Source organism: Artemia sp. Qi Xiang Cuo, chromosome 6, assembly GCF_049724085.1.
Source record: "Artemia sp. Qi Xiang Cuo chromosome 6, ASM4972408v1, whole genome shotgun sequence".
NCBI classification, from domain to species: domain Eukaryota; kingdom Metazoa; phylum Arthropoda; class Branchiopoda; order Anostraca; family Artemiidae; genus Artemia; species Artemia sp. Qi Xiang Cuo.
In genome coordinates, this window is record NC_142799.1 from 59,477,284 (window position 1) to 59,492,429 (window position 15,146).

At 36.6% G+C, this 15,146-nt stretch overlaps 1 long non-coding RNA gene across 1 annotated transcript in view; it reads left to right on the forward strand.

Annotated features, from left to right (window-relative positions):
• LOC148951463 (uncharacterized) overlaps nt 1-15,146 on the forward strand; it is a 240,411-nt gene that overhangs the window by 208,786 nt on the left and 16,479 nt on the right. The window contains exon 2 of the long non-coding RNA XR_016141874.1: nt 2,666-2,885. This is a non-coding gene — a long non-coding RNA (uncharacterized LOC148951463). The remainder of the gene's footprint in view (nt 1-2,665; nt 2,886-15,146) is intronic.

The window sequence follows — 15,146 nt, forward strand, 5'->3', positions numbered from 1 at the left end:
TTTTGAGAAAGCCATTTTGTTCCACGTAGTTTAAAGTTCAGGAAATTATACCTTTGAGCAGGACACTCCCCCACAGTCTTCAGGGCAAGAGATATAAGTTATGCCCTGGGTATAAGGTTCTTATTGAAATGTGTGTCGTAGAAACTTGAAAAAGGGCTCATTCAATTGGAAATTCAAAGGGCTAGTGGTCTTTTTATAGTCGAAAGTGATTTGAGGGCAACTAACCCCCCTCTCAGGCCCACCTTTTCACCAAACACATACAATCAAAATTTTGAGATAGCCATTTTATTCAACGTAGTTGAAAGTTTTGAAATTAGGTCTTTAAGGATGACAACCCTCCCCTCCCCCCACAGCCCTCAGGGAAATGGTTGTAAGTTATGCCCTGGGGGCTTATAAGGTTTTTATAAAAAGCGATGTGGTAGTAACTTCAGAAAGGGCTCATTCAATTGGAAATTGAAAGGGCTATTGTTCTTTTTGATAGTCGAAAGTGAGTGAAGGGCAATTAACCCCCCTCTCACGCCCACCATTTCCCCAAACACAATCAATCAAAGTTTAGAGATAGCCATTTTGTTCAACGTAGTTGAAAGTTCTGGAAATTATGTATGTAAGGATGACAAACCCCCCAGAGCCCCCAGGGCAAAGGTTGTAAGTTATGCCCTGGGGGCATATAGGGTTTTTATAGTTAGAGTTGTTGTAAAAATTTCAAAATGGGCTCATTCAATTGTAAATTGAGAGGGCTAGTGCCCTTTTTAATAGTAGAAAGTGATTGGAAGGTAAGTATCCCCCCTCTCACGCCCACCATTCCCCTAAACATATCCAATCAAAATTTTCAGATAGCCATTTTGTTCAACGCAGTAGAAAGTTCTGGAAATTAGGTCTTTGAGGATGACATCCCCCCCCCTCAAGCCCTCAGGGTGAGGATTGTAAGTTATGCCCTGGGAGCATATATGGTTTTTATTGAAAGCATTGTCGTAGAAACTTCAAAAGGGCTCATTTGATTGGAAATTGAAAGGGCCAGTGCCTTTTTTAATAGTTGAAAGTGATTGAAGAGCGACTAACGCCTGTCTCACGCCCACCATTTCCCCATACACTTCCAATCAAAATTTTGAGATAGCCATTATGTTTAACGTAGTTGAAAGTTCTGGAAATTAGGTCTTAGAGGATGACAACCACCCTAACAGCCTTTAGGGTAAGGGTTGTAATTTATGCCCTGGGGTGTAAGGTGTTTATAGAAAGCGTTGTCGTAGAAACTCAAAAAGGGATCATTCGATTGGAAATCGAAAGGCCTAGTGCCCTTTTAATAGTCGAAAGTGACTGGAAGGCTTGACATTTTTATAGTAAAGATCGATATGGGTATAATGTATTATTTTATTGTTGTTGTTGTTTAGACCACGGCACTTCGTATCGAAGGAGTTGTCGTATGAACTTCGAAAAGGGCTTATTCGATTGAAAATAGAAAGGGCTAATGCCCTTTTTAATAGTCGAAAGTGATTGGAGGGCAATTAATTACCCTCCCCAGCCCCACCTCCCCTTTGCCCCTTAATTTTTAAAATAAAATGTTTCCATAAAATGAAATCAAAAAGCATTTTTTTATTTCTAATTACCAATAAGGCATCTCAGCATTATCCAAAGATCGACTGATGGTATTATATTCAAACTTTCGGGGCTGCTTCTGTTCTTAAAATTTAACCAAAACAAAATAGCGTAAGTGTATCTAAGCCATCAAAGAAAATTAACAGATTTTTTTGCGAATGGTTTCAAGTGCTATAGGAGGTATGAAACTAAATTAAACACTACTATTTGTGTCCAGATTTTTAAAAGGGTGTATGTTGTTAAAAATTGCTGAAAATTTTTCTTCATCATACAAATAGCAGGCCAAACTATAAAGTCTTAAGAAAACAAAAAAATTTAAACTATTATTTTCTTTTCCACTGAAAAGACTATGTCAATATAAAACGAACATAAATTATTTAAAAAACCTTTTTCCACAAAACAAGTTTTTCAAAGAAAGGTAAAGAACTCCATTAAACAAAAAATGAGCAAAAATAAAATCAAATAATCTGCCAAGCGTGAAACTACCACAAATCAGCATCGATAAATAAATGAAACCCAAAACGAACAGAAATTACTATAAATAACCAAGTCCAACTCAAAACGAGCAGAAATTAACCTAAGTTGGGCTAAAAACCCCTATGCCCTCCCAAGGCCAGAACATAATTTGCCCAACAACAAATTTTTATAATAAATAAAAAAAAATAAACAAATTTTTTGTTCGTTTTTGTGTGTGTACCCCCCCCCCCCAGAAAATTTTCTTTTGTACCCCTCCCCCCGAAAAAAAATCCTGGATAAAAAATCCTGGAAATACTCATAATTATGAGTATGAATTATAGTTGTTCATATAATCACTGTCATTATCTTTACAGTAAATTTTGAACATTGTTATTTTTAAGATACAAATAGTTGGCATGGCTACACAAATAATTCGCTCCAATGAGTATGAATCATCGACCCGAAATTGGTGAACAAGAAGGCGATTAATATAAAAGCGGACGGCGTCACTGAAACGGGTTTCGAATAAGTTCACAGATACTACCATCCCATAGCTCAATTGCCTTTGTTTAGTTAGACTAGGAAGTTTTTTTTATTGAGCTTACTATTTTTATAGTATTGAATGAAATCAAGAAATGTCACCCAGATATTGGGGCTCTGATTACTATGGGCTCGGATAAAGATCAGAAAGGAGTTGGAGGATGTAGTGTCCGAGGTGCTGTAAAATGTGTATTAGTTGGAGATGGTGCTGTCGGAAATAACATCTCTTATTGTGAACTATACAACCAATCAACATCCCACGGAATATACACCAACTGCATATGATAATTACAATGGTAAGATTCTTTGGTAAATTGTCGGCAGTTACCTAACCTAACCAGTTACCTAACCTATATAGGCTATACCTAACCTAACCTAACCCTAAATTGGCCTATATAGAGGGGGGGGCTGAAAGTCATTTCCGAGAGAAATGCTTATTATAGTCGTAATCAGCATAAAAAAAGGCATCGAATGGTGTATTCACTTTAGTCCTAACTCAATAATATGATTTGGTATATATTGACCTTGTATTCTTTCCAAATATAATAATCATTTTTGTAGGAATTGAATTTCACCCCCGCCCCTATATATACCAATTCAGGGTATATAGTTGCAAATTAGGGGGGGGGAAAGTTTAAACTTAAATCTGATTTACATCAAAACTAAAATTTACCAACAACCCCCCCCACACACACACACACCTAATGTGTAAGCATAAAAAAAGACATCGAGTAGTATGTTCACTTTATTCGCAAGTCAATAATATGAACTGTTTAAACTTACCTCTCATGGGGGGGGGGGGGTGAAGTTTAAACTTACCTCTCATCTGCATCAGAAATAAACTGTCAGAAATAAAGTATGCTTTAAACTTCACCCCCCCTCCTAATGTGCAAGTATACACCCTGAATAGGTATATATAGGGGTGGGGGTAAAATACATTTCCGACAAAAATGATTGTTATATTTGTAACGAGCATAAAAAAGGCATTGAGTAGTATGTTCACTTTATTCGTAGGTCAATAGTATGAACTGCCGAAAATTTGGTAAATTTTTCGCAGTTCATATTATTGACGGTACTGGTGCGTTATATAGGCCTTTACAAGGAAACCAGTCATGAACAACCCGCCAGATGGGTTAATTCAAGAGACCGCTATAGAGTAATGCAATGCAAAGCGTGGTTTTCGTTGCGTTTACGATATTTAAACTGTTGTTTTTTGGGGTTTAGGGGGGGGAAGGTAGGGGGAGTTTGCACGTTAGGGGGAGGGGGTAAAGTTATTTGCACATTAGGGGGGGGGGGTAAAGTATTGAGACAGGGTAAAGTCAAAAAACAATTCTTAGTTCATAATATACAGACTAGTTTTACCTAACACATTTTGCATGCAGACCCGCTATACTTTAACCCCCCCCCCCCCCTAGTGTGCAAATATATAGCCCAAATTTGTTTCTGAATATTTTCATCATCTTTGTGATATTTCATTATTATTAGTCAGATAAACAGGTTCTACTTGGATGAAGAGCTTAACATAATTATATATATATATATATAATTATAGACAATTAATATGTTATACACAGTTAATATGTTATCCAGCATAGTTTCTCTATTTTCTTCAACTGCTTAAGTCCTATCGAAAGAATTATTGGAGTCCAGTAATACAATACATATTTGTATTCAAATAATTCAAAAACGAAGGACATTAGAACATTCGAATTAATTCATATTAAACTATCCATTAGCGTTGATAATCGATCGATAAAAATCCAGTTGGCAACAATCAACAAGACTGTACGGGATGAAGATATAACTTTTCAAGCGAGTGAGTAATGTTTGTTGACTTAATAAAGCTATCGGGGTTGATTTTCTTTAGAAGTTAAAAAAAACTAGTTTTTTTTAACTGCAAGCAAGGAGCGACATTAAAACGAACAGAAATTATTACGTATCTGGAACGGGTTATCCCCTCCTCAGCGCCCCGCTGTTTACCCTAAAGTTTTTTATTGTTTTAAAAAGTAGAGTTGTGAGAAAAAGTCAAATTTTAGCGTAAAGAGCGGGGCGTTGAGGATCAGACAGCCCTTTTCATATACGGAATAATTTCGGTTCGTTTTAAGTTTTAATGTCGCTCCTTACTTCCAGTTAAAAAAAAACTAGTTGTTTTATTTAATTTCTGACCGTTTTTGAATTAATGCAGCTTTGATTTTGGCTCACCGTGCATGAATAATTAAGAAAAAAATGTATATTAATTTTACTTTATTTTTGGCTAAATAACTTTCTCGCAATTTTGATCTGTGGTAACTTTCGAATTAACTTACATAAAGAACTTCTATTTTCGTATATTTTTATTACGCAGAAAAAGGGGGCTCGCCCCCTAGTAATGTATCTCGCTTTATACCCTAAAGTTCAAATTTTGTTCCAATGCTTTAAGAATGGCCCCTTAATCACAAAGACCATTGGCAAACCCAATCATATATGTAACAATTTTTGTTCGTTTTAAGTTTAGATATTGCTCCTTACTTTCAATTAAATTTTTTTTTAATTTGATTTCTGATAATTTTTCATTAATGCTGGGAAATCCGGCGCTCCCTTCATATCAATGTCCCTTTCCCCATGAAAACTTCATCCATGGAAAGATCCTCCCCCGTAACCCACGACCCACCCCCCCTTCCCTCAACTACCAGAAAAAATTCCACTGAAAACTTCTGTATACTTCCCAACAACCAATACTATATGTAAACATTGGGCAAAGTTCATAACTTGCAGACCTTCCCCAGGGGACTGTGGGGGATTAAATCATCCTCACAGACATTGATATTGTATTTTTCGACCATGCTGAACAAAATGGCTATCTCAAAATTTTGATCGAGCGACTTGGGAAAAAATGAGCGTGGAAGGGTTTCTTATTAACCCTCCATTTCTTTGGTCACTTAAAAAAGGGCACTAGAACTTTTAATTTCCGTTCGAATGAGCGCTCCTGCAATATTCTATGACCACTGGGTCGATACAATCACCCATGAAAAAAAAAAAAAAAAAAAAAACACACATCCGTGATCTTTCTTCTGGCAAAAAAAAAAGATCCACATTTTTACAGATAGGAGCTTGAAACTTCCATAATAGGGTTCTCTGATACGCTGAATCTGATGGTCCGATTTTAATTTAAAGTTCTATGACTTTTAGGGGGTGTCTCCTTCTTTTTTGAAAATAAGGCAATTTTTCCCTTGCGCGAAACTTTTTGAAGGGCAAGATTAAACTTGATGAAACTTGTAGATTTGAAATCAACATAAAATCGAATTCTTTTGATGGATCTATTGGTATCCGTTTTTTAGAGTTTCGGTTACTATTGAGCCGGGTCACTCCTTACATTCAGTTCGTTACCACAAACTGTTTGAAAAAGGTGGTACTTGTCTAAAATATTAATTTGAAAAAAAAAAACAAAGCTTTAACGAGGGAAGTAAAGAGCGAAGTTGATACTTAAAACGAAGAAAAATTATTACTTGACATTAGGAAAGGGGGATATTTGATTCTGAGTGCGTTCGAAAAAGCAAAGGGTATTAAGGTGAAATTTCACAAACTGTTCAACTAAATTAAATTAGATTAGGTACATCCAGGTTATCAAAAGGGCGTATCTACAATATCTTAAGAATGACTAAGGATATTAATTTGCAACTTTCAGGACTACAGCTACCACTGTGACTGCAACTTCAACGACGACTACTTGCGAGAGCAACTACAAATGACAGAGACAGCGACTGTAACTTCGACAGCTTGTGACTGCTACTGCGACTACTTGCAACTGCGACTACTTGCGAGTATGACAACTTATACGATAACTTCCAATTGTGAACATAGCTACTTCCGACTACACGTGCTTGTGACTGCGACTATTTTTGACTGTGATTGTGACTGCAACTACTACTACCGCTACACGGATTTTGACTGTTACCGTGACTCTTACTGCTAATTCTAATGTTATTACAGAAGCTGCAACTACTACTACTACTACTATTGAACTAAATCAAAAGAGTTTAAATACATCCAGTTTGTCAAAAAGGCTTATCTGTAGTATTTCAAGAATGGCTAAGGTTATTAAGTTGAAAATTTTAGGCAATATAGAGAGAGATTCACAACTTAATCAAAAGAAACTATGTGCATCCCAATTTTTGAAAAGACCATCTTTAATGTACCAGGAACGGTTAATAAAATTTAGTTGGAACTTTCAAGAAATATTTAGGGACAAGTTGTCAGACTGACATCTTTTCGTACTATACCCATTAAACGCTCATGTCAAAGTCAAAAATGAAAGAATTTAAGGAGTCAGAAATAAAGAGGGCTGAGTGACTTCTCTTTCTATGCTTGCTTCATTTGTCTGTCTTTCCATTCATTTGTAATATTTTGAACATTCTCCCATGAGGATTGTTTCGAGTATATCATCAATAAGTTACTATACAATCAAAATCCTAGTTCAGGGCCAGTTAAAAATTCTATTTCAATTTGAATGAAATTTACACAATAATTTCGTCCAATGCAATCAGAGACAATTCTCGGATCACTGTATGTAACTTCAGTTCAATTCAATTTCAAGGAGGCACACTTGTGCCTCTATAAAGAGGCGACCCGCCACAATGTTAAGCGATTTCCGGTCCTAGCGGTCGCAGAGAGACAGCGGTGATTGCATTTTGTAACTCAAGCTCCAACTAAGAAACGTGCAAAATTTCACCCCCTCCGACTTTATCTTCATGGGTAAAAGTGGGCCGGAAGTTTCGACCCTCCGACCACATCCCCCTTTAACGTTGTCCGATTGGGCTGAAATTTAGAGGTTAAGCTTTCCTAGGGCCCGGGAGCTTATCCTCAATATTTCAGCTCAATCCGATCACTCCTTCCCTGTTTTCCAAAAACCAAATATAGCCACTTAAAGTTCATTTCTCTTTTTTTTTTATTAGCCACGCCTACAGGCCACAGTTGGCAACGGATCCGTGTGAATTAGGACTCATTCGAACCGGAACTCCACCTGTTAGGGCCTTTTGATATTTTCAGACCGAAAAAATTATCCCCCGAATTTACATTTACGAAAAACCTCGTTTTCCTATAAGAGCCCATGTTAATTTTTCCCACCACAGCCCTCCTTTAACGTTATCTGATCGGGATGAAATTTGGAGAATAAGGTTTCCTGGGGCCTGGAAGCTTATCCTCAAAATTTCAGCTCAATCCGATCACTCCTTCCCTGTTTTCCAAAAACCAAATATCCAAAGTTTTTATTGTTTAAAAAAAAGAGTTGTGAGAAAGTCAAACTTTAGCGTAAAGAGCGAGGCGTTGAGGAGGGCACAGCCCCTTTCATATGCGGAATAATTTCTGTTCGTTTTAAGTTTTAATGTCGCTCCTTACTTTCAGTTTAAAATTTTTTTTTATTTAAAGGCTGCGAAAGCGGGGGATTTGAGGGGCGGCAGCCCCCCAACTGTACCTTCTAATCCCTGTATGTTTTAAGGTTTGAACTTGTGACTCAGCCTCTTTAACTCTTTAGAAAACGTAGTTTTTTTCAAATAATTAAAACAAGCAATTAATTAATTTACAATCGACATAACAAAAATAGTTTAAAGACAACAGTGAGGGGATTGAAAAAATCCTTTCTCGCTGCTGCATTTTAGTGAATTGGCGCCACTGAAACACAGCCCATTAATTAAAAATGGGTTTTCAAACTCATTCTAGCAATCATATTTCTGCGTAAATCGCTTGGGCCTAGGGGTTCCAAATAATTAAATCCGGCCCTGCCTAGAACGCATTACATTAAATACCTAACCTAATCAGCTTCTTCTAAATCCCTTTAGACTGCGAAAAAAAACCAAAATCTTGGCTGTCATGCTTTTTGCACCTTAAATACATGCACAAATAATATTAGTCAGATTAGGGATTTGCTTGATCGATGTTTTCCCTTCCTAGCATCACTTTTTCATCCTAATTTATTCCTAGTATAGTAAGACCTATTAAAAAAAAACGATAGTCTCAGATAGGCACCCCCCCCCTGGCGGGGTAATAAAAAACCACTTAAAGGAATCTTAGCCGCTGCCCTTTAGACTCATTATCGAAATTACTGCAGAGAAAAATGAGATAATGACCACTTTCCGATTCCTAAGCCTTGAAGGTGAAATTTTCTTTGTTTTTAAACTGCTGGAATTAAGTTCTCTCGTTCCGAAACATCGAGATTTTTACATTGTCTCTGTAATTTCATAAAATTTAGGTATTATTCACCTATTTTTGCGTGTCTTTTGAAAATAATGTACAATCTTGCCTTTTGTTTTTTGTTCTGGCATTCAAAAATCTGGACATAATTTTTGAAACTGTCATGTGTAGCAAATCAAGGCTAATATTGAAATCATCTACACATACTATATCCACAATATTAAAAAGGGGTTATGCCCAATTTTTGAGAAAAACGCGAGATTGAACTTTGCATGTTCGGGGCTGGGAAACATTTTAATGGACAATTTGGAAGATTTTACACTGGAAGGGTCCCTTGTTTCCATAAAATCTAAATTTTAACCCTAGGACATGGTTAGTTGACATTAAGAAGCCAAGTATACTTATACTTTTCGATGTGTTTTATTCTTTTTAAAACTGTCTTATTAAAAAGCGCTAGTTACAAGTACACACCCCCTGCCCCAAACTGTAAAAGTTTCTTTTATAATTTGTGTGTGTTGTTTTAGGATCCCTTTTCGTGTTTTTTTCGATCTAATTTGTAAAGCCTCTCCTCACAGAGGGGGTTTTAAGGGGGGGTAGGGTGTACTTCCCCCGGGCACTGAAATTTTAAGGGCACACAATTACAAATAAATAATCTGACGGTTATAATCATTTTGTAATTTTCAAAATTTAAGTTTTGTTAAAATAAAGTAAAGTAGAGGGCACAGTTGGCAGTAAGTATAAGCACATTGAATCCGAAGTTTTCATTTTTTCCTTATCTGAATCACCATTTCTTGAAAATAAAAGTAAGTAGACCGAATTTAAGCAATTCTAATTTGAATTTTAAGTAAAAAGTAATTAGACCGAATTAAAGAATTTGAAGTAGTCAATTGGAACGAGATTATTAATAGTATTTCAGAGGCTAAAGAAAGAAAAGTCAGACTAAAATAAATGGAAAATGTGGTACTGGTGCATTATGCGGGTACTGCTATGTACTCTATTTGGAATGTCAAACAGAAAAGGCTACAGTCAAATAGGAGACACAGATATCTGGTTATATTGGTTAATAAACAAAATAATAAAAATTACAAGTTACTTTATCCTGTAAAAATTCAACTGCCTCTTCTTCTGTCTTTGGCAAATCCCAAATTGTAATTTGGGATTTGTTTATGGACAGAACATTATTATACATTACTACAGGACTCTATTGCATTTCATAAGCAGTTCTTATAAGAAGGGGTATCAACTTTCAGATATCACATGCACCAGTTGGCGCGTGTCAAACGTGGAACTATGCCAAGCGTTATTGGGATAGTGCCACGCGTGTCGGAACTATGCCGAGCTTGTAAGAACTCTGCCATGCGTATTGGAACTTTGCGGCAAACATGATGCTCCGAGATGTGCATCAGGTGGCAAGAAGTGAACGACCCCTCGGTTCTGATGAGTTGGACCATGTCCAACTTCCAAAAGCTAATTTGGGGCTTGTTAAGAATCCGGAAACTCGTGATGAACCGCATCTAGAATATAATGAAATCCTAATGACAAAACAGGTTTCTGCTGCTTGTGAGGTATTGCTCACTCCAGGAAGAAAGCTCTGAAGAACTCGCGATAACATTTAAAATGAGTATAGCCTCCCGAATCGGTTTTAATTTTAGCCTTCAAAAAGCAATGCACAGGAAAATTAGAATTATTTTTGAGAAAACCTTCAAAAGGACCTTGATCTCCAGGAAAAGAACATAACCAAATTTGATGTTTCTGAGAACTTTTTGTAGGTTCTACCCACACGAGTTCCAAATTTCGCATTACTACAAGAAGGATGGTCATGGAGCGTGATTGTGTGTGTCGATCCAGTTGTCGTAGAACGTCAGAAGAGGGCTCATATGGGCAGAAATATACAAGAAAAAATGCTATCGAAAGAAAATCTTAGACTTATGAACTATCGAAAAGCTAATTATACAGTCTCCTAGTTTCAGGTCTCATACTATCGCGTGGGGACGTAATTCGACGTAAATATTTAAGCAGTTCGTCTAAAGGACGTTCACGTTAGTGAATAAGGCGTATAATTCATGGAATTATGCGCCCTTTACGCGAAAATCTGTAACAATTTCTATACGCTCCTCTCCGTTTGTTAAAAATTAATAGAAACGAATTCTATTTGCTTGCTAAAAATTGTACGTAGGCTATCCGGGGCCAAAAGGCTGCTGACTTTCATGTTACGTGTGAATCTAAGAATGAAAAGAAGAGGAGACCAATAGGGTCGTTCTTTCACTCATTTTTGCGCTAAGATCTTGCATCTTTTGACAAAGAACGCTTGAAAGTGAAATCTTAGCACTAAGATCTTACATCTTGTGGCTTTCTTTTGCAAACCACTTTTATCATTCTGCTCTGATCAGCGGTCTAAAAACAATGATGAGCATATCATCAAGTTCTCTTATTGTTCTGTATGGCAGAAAGATGGCGTCCTTTACACTTTTTGCTAAGATCAGTGAGCTGTAAGGTCTTAGAACAAAGATGAGTTAAAAGAATGGAAATCGGCAGACAGATGTGAGGTCTTAGATGTAAGATCGTACAAAAGAACGGGCCTAATGTTTCATTTTGCCAAAAATAAGTTATTGAAATGGGAAATAAATGGAATTTTGGCATTTCCTTTCTTTATTGGCAATATAAGAAAGAGAGAGAGTACCGGCTCTGCTTATGCAACAATATGAGAGTTGTATAAACCACTGTTGAGATATTGAAAATTATCTTGAAAATACCGAATGCAGAAGAGGTGAAAGGCTTGTATGAAAGACAGGCTACTGCTGGCTAGTAACGTATTACTCACTCTGTGGAAAAAATTAAAAGTTTATACTTTGGGGTTGACGGGGGAAGAAAAGGTACCTAGTTTAGGTTATGCATTTAATCTATTCTCTTCTTTACCCCCCCCCTAATGTGCAAATATTTAGCCCAAATCTGTTCATAAACTTCTATAGTTTCATGTTATTTTGTTTTATTTCATTAACATTAACGAACGTTCACTTCTGGCGCTTTTATAGAATTCTAAATAAGTACCGAAAAATGTCATTATATATTAAATTATGTTGATCGCAAAATACTGGGCCAGATGCATTGTTACTTTAATTCTACATGTGTCAGACGACACGTTTATAGATGAAACCCCCTTTTCAAAGACGCCAGATAGATGGCAGATAAGAAAAAATTATTATAATTCCAATGTCTTGCTTAATATGATGAAAATATAATACCTTTGTAACAAAATTATGGAAACTATGACAGAGAATTATGGTGAGCAGCCCGCCCAGAATCAGGCCACGAAAAAACACTGAGCAACCTTTTTTTTAAACAAAAACTAAACTGATGTGCAAAGTGCAAGGTGCACTTTGCTGCTGCGCTGCCTATTCACAAAAAAAGTATTTTAAAACAACACAGGAATTCCGTGGGCGCTTATCAAACAGTTCGTGGTAACGAACTGTAAGTAAGGAGCGACCCGGCTCAATGGTAACCGAAACTCTAAAAAGTGGTAACCGAAACTTCATTCCATGAATGAAGTTTTCATGGGGGAAGGGACATTGCTATGAAGGGGTGCCGGCTTTCCCATTATTATTAAAGAACCTGCAAAACCTGCGTTAATTCAAAAAGTTCAAAAATTAAATCATTTTTTTTTAACTGAAAGTAAGGAACGACGTTAAAACTTAAAACAAACAGAAATTATCCCGTATATTAAAGGGGCTGTCCCCTCCTCAACACCTCGCTCTTTACGCTAAAGTTTGACTCGGGGGCTATTTGGGAGGATCTTTCCATGAATGAAGTTTTCATGGGGGAAGGGACATTGCTATGAAGGGGCGCCGGCTTTCCCATCATTATTAAAGAACCTGCAAAACCTGCGTTAATTCAAAAATTTCAAAAATTAAATAATTTTTTTTTTTAACTGAAAGTAAGGAACGACGTTAAAACTTAAAACCAACAGAAATTATTCCGTATATGAAAGGGGCTGTCCCCTCCTCAACGCCTCGCTCTTTACGCTAAAGTTTGACTCGGGGGCTATTTGGGAGGATCTTTCCATGAATGAAGTTTTCATGGGGGAAGGGACATTGCTATGAAGGGGCGCCGGCTTTCCCATCATTATTAAAGAACCTGCAAAACCTGCGTTAATTCAAAAACGTTCAAAAATTAAATAATTTTTTTTTTTAAACTGAAATTAAGGAGCGACGTTAAAACTTAAAACGAACAGAAATTATCCCGTATATGAAAGGGGCTGTCCCCTCCTCAACGCCTCGCTCTTTACGCTATAGTTTGACTTGGGGCTATTTGGGAGGATCTTTCCATGAATGAAGTTTTCATGGGGGAAGGGACATTGCTATGAAGGGGCGCCGGCTTTCCCATCATTATTAAAGAACCTGCAAAACCTGCGTTAATTCAAAAAGTTCAAAAATGAAATAAATTTTTTTAACTGAAAGTAAGGAACGACGTTAAAACTTAAAACGAACAGAAATTATCCCGTATATGAAAGGGGCTGTCCCCTCCTCAACGCCTCGCTCTTTACGCTAAAGTTCGACTTTCTCACAACTCTATTTTTTAAACAATAAAAACTTTAGCGTGAAGAGCGAGGCGTTGAAGAGGGGACAGCCCCTTTCATATGCGGGATAATTTCTGTTCGTTTTAAGTTTTAACGTCGTTCCTTACTTTCAGTTAAAAAAAACTTGTTGGACTTTTCACATTGCGACGTAAGAACTTACCTTACGGCGCTTAAGTGTATAAAAATAGTCTATGAACAAATCGTCAAAATAAAGTACCTGACGCCTACCTGGCTGCGCTCAATCACAAGCCAGGTTGACTCTTTAATTGCTCTGATGGAGATTTTTCCTCCTTCAAATCCCGTCTTGTGACCTCTTCTCACACCATAAATTCATGTTCTGCTTAATTTGGTATGTTGTGATTAAACAGGTAAAGATAATCCACCAGTTAAAAAGGTATATATTGCAGACAAGACTATATTCAGAGCGGGGGGGGGGACCGGGTTTGACATCCTGGAGGAAGGCAAAATTGGTTACCTAACCAAACCTAGGTACCTTTATTCCCCCTAAACCCGAAAAAACTGAAGTTTAAATATAGTTCCCGGAGTGAGAAAAACCCCTTGTTTATATAGTGTCTCATATGAATTACTGGCTAATGTCTATCTCATCTTTGAAATACAATTCTCGCGTGCTTACCGGATTCTAGACAAGTACCAACTTAATAATTTTGAAGTAACTAACAGAAAAATTCCAAGAAAATCCTGGTTTTTATGTATGAATAGACCTAAGAAGGGTTTCACAGACCAAAAATGCTTTTATTTTAATGTATTTGGTACTTCTTTCACTTACGGTAGTGCATCGAGTAAGTAAGTTCTGAGGCGGTTTTAGGGGGGACTGAGCTCTTGCCCCGGGCGCGGAAATTTTAAGGGCGTAAAATCTGAAATAAATAATCTAGCGTTTATAATCATTTTGAAATTTTTAAAATTTTATTGTTGTTAAAATAAAGTAGAGTATGCAGTTTGTAGTAAAAATAAGCAAATTGAATTCGAAGTTTTCAATTTTCTCATATCTTTTCTCATTTAAATTAAGAAAAGTCAGTTTTAAACAAATGCAAAATTTTTTTAATAAATGAAAATTTGTCCAAATTGGCCTGAAAAATTTTGGGAGAAAAGGGGGGGGGGCTAATCAATATTTTGCCAGGGCGCAAAAGAGGTCAGAACCGCCACTGCGTAAATTAGTCCATGTAATTTTATTATCGTGCTCTTATCGTTGCTTTGAGTAACCCCAAAAAACTCTGCCCAATTCTCAGGTGTATAATCTATCACCTATAGCCTGGATACTTTTATAACTTATTTCTGTTATTAATAGCGGCTAATGCGAAAAATGTATCGAACCTTCTTTTAAGCAGTATATTCAAACTGCATATGCTTTGAAATATGCAGTATAATTAATTAAGTTATTCCGATAGACTAAATATAGGAGACGATGACATTTCACTTATTTCGTAACTTGCATCCTTCCAAGGGTTTGTGAAAACTCCATTTTAGTTGTAAACTTTAGGAGGGGTCAGAAGTTAGTCTGAGTAAGTAAGTTTTAAGATTGGAACAAAGCCAATATATTTAGTAATTTAGATTAATTGCAGAACTATTCTTGTTCCAAGCGTTTTTAACTCAGAACTCATGAGTTAATTTTTGGTTCCTGAAAAGGGTTTAGTGAGCAAAAGCTGACATTGGAACGATGCCAATATATTTATCAATTCTAATCAGTTAAATCATGCTCATGGTATGCGTGCAAATCAATCCTCGTTCAACTCAACCAAAACACTTTAACTAAATGCTTTTAATTAAAGCATTGCCCAAAAGTCATTGTATAAACTGTTCT